At 45.3% G+C, this 6602-nt stretch overlaps 1 pseudogene; it reads left to right on the top strand.

Moving 5' to 3' along the window:
• The first annotated feature begins 3891 nt into the window (after positions 1-3891).
• LOC119350736 lies at positions 3892-4995 on the top strand (annotated as a pseudogene).
• The last annotated feature ends 1607 nt before the right edge of the window (positions 4996-6602 follow it).

Here is a 6602-nt window from a genome sequence, read left to right as displayed (position 1 = left end):
TGATTGTTGCTAGTGATCCATGCACCCTATGAACTTGCTATTGCCATGCTTAGCTTCACAAACATGTCTTCTTACTGTTGGTTGCCTTGCCATGCCATGTAATACTCTGTAGTGAGTTGCACAAGCTCACCAACATGCCTTCATAATTCTGTTTCTGCCATGATTGAATCTGTAATATAACTTGCTATGTTTACGTGGGTGCCATCATATTTTCTGATCCTTTTTGGCTTATGGTCAGTAAGGGACTTTTGATCTATGCAATTAGTAGATTCATGCCATGCCTTTGTTTGCCATGATAAGTTCCTGTAACATGTTGTTTGATAGCTCTAAACATTGCAACCTGATGTTATTTTCTGCAAAGTCTGAAATTGTTATTACTTGCAATCTTGCCATGTGTGTTTGAGCATGTTCTAGTGATTTATGGAGATAGCTCAGTGTTCATGTTTTGTTGTGCTTTACCTGTACATCATGCCCATGCCTTTTGTTTTCATATTGTGATACTGTAGCATATAGTTTTGATGCTTGCAATATGCCTAGTTGTTGGTTTGGACAACTTGTCCTTTAAACTTGTTTAGAGTGTGTGTGTTGCACCGTTGCTCCGTTTTGAGTGTGCTCTATATGAAATTTGCTTGATTTTGCATATAGTTTCATATTATCATGTTGCATCCTTGTTTTGAGGTGTTTGCTTGATGTTTGGGTGCATTTTGCATCAATGCCATGTTTAACTTGTGTTGCTCATATCTTCTAGACCGTAGCTCCGAACTAAATGAACTTTATATGTAACTTGACTAGAATCTCGTGTAGATCATCTTGGTGCATCTTAACTTGCTGTTTAACAACTTGAACATAATGTTTATTCTGATCTGGACCAATTTCGGAATATGCATATGAGGACTTACCGAAATTGGTATATGTTGTTCCCGGCCTCATTTAAACTTGCCTTGATGTGTTGCTCTTGTTTGCATCATCTCTTGCCATGAGTAGCTTCATGTAGTCTTGTCTTGCATCATACTTGTTTGTGCATCATGTCTTTTTCATGTGTAGTGTGTTTACTATGTTGTGTGCTTCTTCTCGATAGTTCCCATTTCGTTGCGATCGTGAGGATACGTTCGTCTACGCTTGGTTCGTCTTCGTGGCTTCATCTTTTTCATGGACTTGTTCTTCTTCCTTGTGGGATTTCAGACAAGATGACTGCTACCCTGGATCTCACTTCTATCATTGCTATGCTAGTTGCTTCGTTCTATCGCTTTGCTGCGCTATCTAATACCTGTTTATCGAGCCTCCCATATTGCCATGAACCTCTAACCTTTGACACATTTCCTATGCAAACCATTGTTTGGCTACGTTACCACTTTTGCTCAGCCCCTCTTATAGCGTTGCTAGTTGCAGGTGAAGTTGAAGATTTCTCCATGGTGGACAGGATTTTGGTTGGGATATCATAATATGTCTTATATTATTAATGCATCTATATATTTGGTAAAGGGTGGAAGACTCGGCCTTTTGCCTGGTGTTTTGTTCCACTCTTGCCGCCCTAGTTTCCGTCATACCGGTGTTATGTTCCTGGATTTTGCGTTCCTTACGCGGTCGGGTGATTTATGGGACCCCCTTGACAGTTCGCTTTGAATAAAACTCCTCCAGCAAGGCCCAACTTTGGTTTTACCATTTGCCTCACCTAGCCCTTTTTCCCTTGGGAGTCGCGCTCTCGAGGGTCATCTTTATTTTACCCCCTCCGGGCCAGTGCTTGTCTAAGTGTTGGTCCAAACCGAGCGATGTCCGGCGCCCTCTGGGCAACCAGGGTCTATGCCAACCCGACGTCTGGCTCATCCGGTGTGCCCTGAGAACGAGATATGTGCAGCTCCTATCGGGATTTGTCGGCACAGCGGGAGGCTTTGCTGGTCTTGTTTTACCATTGTTGAAATGTCTTGTAAACCGGGATTCCGAGTCTGATCGGGTCTTCCTGGGAGAAGGTATATCCTTCGTTGATCGCGAGAGCTTATCATGGGCTAAGTTGGGACACCCCTGCAGGGTATAATCTTTCGAAAGCCGTGCCTGCGGTTATAGGCAGATGGGAATTTGTTAATGTCCGGTTGTAGATAACTTGACACCAGATCCGAATTAAAATGCATCAACCGTGGGTGTAGCCGTGATGGTCTCTTTTCGGCGGAGTCCGGGAAGTGAACACGGTTTCTGTGTTATGTTTGACGTAAGTAGGAGTTCAGGATCACTTCTTGATCATTACTAGTTGACGACCGTTCCTTTTGCTCTCTTCTCGCTCTTATTTGCGTATGTTAGCCACCATATATGCTTAGTCGTTGCTGCAACCTCACCACCTTATCCCTTCCTTTCCTTTAAGCTTTGCTAGTCTTGATACCCATGGTAATGGGATTGCTGAGTCCTCGTGGCTCACAGATTACTACAACAACAGTTGCAGGTACAGGTTGTGCAATGATCATGAGGCGAGAGCGATGCTTGCTTGCGTTGAGTTCTTCTTCTGCTTCTTCTTCGACCAGGGGATAGGTTCCAGGTCGGCAGCCTGGGCTAGCAGGGTGGATGTCGTTTGAGTTTCTGTTTGTACTCTGTTGTATTGTGATGTTGTATTCGTGTGGCATTGTATGCCTCTTGTATGTATCCCCATCTATTATGTAATGTTGATGTAATGATATCCACCTTGCAAAAGCGTTTCAATATGCGGGTCTATCCTTGGTGCGACCTTCGAGTTCCTTTTGGATAGGGTCGCATATTGGGCGTGACACCGCTCTAGCAGTCTTGCTCCCAGCTCCAGCACCCTTCTTAGCGGCTCCTTTGTCTGCAAGATAGACCAATCAACCAACCAATGAGGCATTAGTTTGATTATATGTAAAGGATCATTTATCCTTTTGTTTTCAAAAATAATCCCATATATACTTTTCCAAATAGCCCATAACAAAGCAGAAACCCCCACCATCACTAACTTTTTATCATCCCTGCCAAACTTGTTCAATCAATCCCCAAAGCAATCCTTTACATTCAAGGGAATGATTTTAAGCCCACAGACACTTCTGATCAGCCCCCACATCAAGGATGCCACAGAGCATCCAAAAAATAAATGATCAACTGATTCATCTTTTCCACAAAAAACACATCTTTTCCCTCCTTTCCACCCTTTTTTTAACAGATTTTCTCCAAGTCATGCACAGAAAAATAATAATAATCTAAGATTTGGTTGTGTGCATTTCTTATGTCTCCACTAACTCTTGACATGGTGTTGTTGCATACAGAGCCGGATGTAGTTTTTTTCTTCTAGGGAACAAAAACATCGGGCTTTATGTTGTTGTACAAGATTGATATTAATATGTAGTACTCCCTCCGTCCCAAAATAAGTGACTCAAAAGTGAGTCAACTTTGTACTGGCACGAAGTAACACCGCTCTAACGTTTTTTGCACTAAAGTTGCTACCCGGAAAAAAAAAGTTGTAATACTTCACAATGAAAGTTGTCATCCTCGGGTAACTAAACTTGTCATAAAAAACATAAGGGCGGAATTGCTTCCACATGTGTCACACTAATCAGTTCAGAGTTTGAGACTACCCAGGGTTGCTCGTCTATACACGTCTGAAACGCAAATCCTAGTCGAGAAGTTACACCGAAACGACACTTTGGGGATCAATCCATTGGCCCCCTCGGGAGTGGACGCAATTATACCTTCACCTCTCGAGCAGACGAACGGACGGCGGCTAACCTCAGCCTGTTCATGTTCCAAGAACGCGTGCAGTCAGGCTTGTATACGAAGACGAGGAGACGCGCGGCCGCGGCGGCCTCATTTCTCGAGTCTATTTATAGAGATAACAGGTGTGTACGCTCGTGATCCATATTTCCAACCTTTTCCTTGCACTTGCTAGTTCATTCAGTGGCCATGTCGTTCGCTGGCGTATCCTTGATCCGCGACGGCAGACTATGGCCTTCCGGCTCGGCCATCAACGACGCCGGCGCCGGCGCCGCTAGCGGGTACCACCTGCTTCTGGTTGAAGGCTACTCATGCATCAAGCATATTCTTAAAGGCAGGACCATCGAATCTCGCTCTTTCAAAGTTGGAGGGTATCTCTGGTTTCTCAAGTACTACCCTAACGGCTCGCCGTGGGCCGACCCCAGCACTATATCTGCTGCCCTTGTCCTTGCTCAAGATGTTGCAAGACCTGTAAAGGCGGAAATCAGGTTTTGTTTCATTGACCAGTCCGACAAGCAGGAGCCAACAATCGCTTGTTCTGGAGGAGGTGCCTTTTGTGTCAAATCTCGTGAACGTTCGTACCCCCTAACGAGCAAGGATGCCTTGAAGAACTCGAAACATCTCAAGGATGATGGGTTCACCCTCCGGTGCGACGTGGTTGTTGTCGTGGAGGACGTCGTCAATGCCAGGGGCGCAGGTGCCGCTCCACCGTTCGTTATGGTTCCGCCGCCCGACATGCAGCGGCACTTCACCGATCTCCTGGCCGCCCAGGAAGGCACCGACGTGAAGTTCAAGGTTGGCGGCCAGACAATCGCTGCACATCGGTGCGTCCTTGCAGCCCGATCTAGAGTTTTCAAGGCCGAGCTCTTCGGCCCGATGAAGGAGGGCACGGCGACCGCGAGGGCCATACACATAGAGGACATGGAACCTTGAGTTTTTAAGGCAATGGTTGCTTTCATTTACAGTGACTCGGAGCCGGAGATGGAGAAGGAAGATGGTGAAGAACCAATGTGGCAGTGGCCGCAGCTGCTTGTCGCGGCAGATAGGTACGATCTGCAGCTGCTGAAGCTCATATGTGAAGATAAGATATGCGGTTTCATTGGCGTCAACACCACGACGATCATCCTAGAACTAGCTGAGAACCACCACTATGACGGGCTGAGGAAGGCCTGCTACAATTTTCTGGGGGCGCCTGGGAATCTCAGGGCTGTCGCGGCCACTGATGGGTTCGACGATCTGATTACGAGCCACCCCTCCGTCATGAAGGAGCTGATCGCCATGCTTGCGCCCTAGTTCATGTCTTCTAGATTTAGTATCATCTATCCATTCGAATTGAAAGGAACGAAAAAAAAAGCAATCGTCCAGATTTCATTATCGTTTGGTCTCTGCCGGTTAAAAAAATGGGTTACTGTACTTGCGACTTCTCTGGTCCTGAATTTCTAGTTTTCTCATGATAGAGTTCTTTTGGTGAAACGTTGAGTGGGGCAAGTCATCTTGCTTTAGTTCTTTTTCCCCTATGATGAGATGCAAGGTTTTTGGCTCTATTTAATGATAATGCAAATGACGTGGGCTGCCAAACGCGTGTAGAACGTTCTTCATCAATTCGCAGATGCAGCAACCTTGCAGCACACATATTTGAAGCAGTGCATAAATATAAGTTAAACTCTTCATGCCTAGCTAGGATTACACATACATACATACATACACGGCCTCAGGCTAATTTGACAATGCAAGCTTGGTGATCGCCGGGCTATGCTATTTCCTTCTGGTTAGACCGATGGATCCTCCTTGAACCCTTGGTCACAACATTCCCAGCTCTGTTCTCACACGGTCACACCACCTCCACCAATACACCTTTTGTCCTATGGACAAGGCACATCTGGCACGCAGTTGGTATACGACCACGCCGCTCCACCTTTGCTGATGTCCGGTCCTCTGCTCTCCCGCCCGCCTAGCCCATGACACATCCTTCGTCTTCCTCACTATACTCTGGAAATTTTGAGATGCAAACGAAAGGCAATTGATGCTTGACACACCAACGGTCATCAAGAACATCATCGGCGACCTAACTCTCCAGTCACATTATTGGCTAAAAAATCCAAAGCTTAAAGGAGGTTACACAAGCTTGTGGCGTGACTATCTCTCCTCTTGTTAAATTACCTATAAACTTGGTCAGCATTACTGTTTGAATGAAGATTCAGGTGGAGATCCTTCCCACCTTTGAAAAATCATTGAAGTGAATACTTAGATTTTGATTGAAAGTTCAAAAGCATCCAAGAATTACCTGTGTTTTACTTACTCCATGAATATGCAGTTTTATACTTTGTGTGTAAATAAGACGCATCTTATTCACTACCAAGTTAACCACCTATTGGCCGAGCTCAAAGAAATCAACGGCAGGTGTGTGGCATGTAGAAAATGACATGGAATTTTAAGCATGTATGATACATTTCCTAGTTTAGCATCATACTTTAATGATATAATAATTTCTTTTGTATTTTCGTTAATGGAGATAGTCCATATTAACTCTATAGATTGTTGTACGTATTTTACCTTCCAAGAGGTAAGGACATCTCCAACGCAGATCACCAAATCTCTTGCAAATGTTTGGACCCGACTGTCTGGACATATTTTTTTTTTGCATCCAACGGTGGTCACCAAAATTGTCCAAACTGGTTTGGATGTCCGAAATCGCACAAACTGGCACCAAACGAAGGGGAGGTTTGCAGGCCCATAAACTGACACCAAACGAAGGGGAGGTTTGCAGGCGCCTGGACATTCGCCACGCCGGACGCTCACATGCTTGGCCCACCCAAAATAAAATCAGAGCCACCCGCACATTTGGACATTCCCACCATGGTTTAGCGTGAAAGCCCACCCTCTTCCACTGCATCCCCCCT

Source organism: Triticum dicoccoides, chromosome 1B (assembly GCF_002162155.2).
Source record: "Triticum dicoccoides isolate Atlit2015 ecotype Zavitan chromosome 1B, WEW_v2.0, whole genome shotgun sequence".
In the NCBI taxonomy this organism is placed as follows: Eukaryota; Viridiplantae; Streptophyta; class Magnoliopsida; order Poales; family Poaceae; genus Triticum; species Triticum dicoccoides.
The sequence above is the reverse complement of the archived record's forward strand: the minus strand, read 5'-3'. Positions and strand labels throughout refer to the sequence as shown.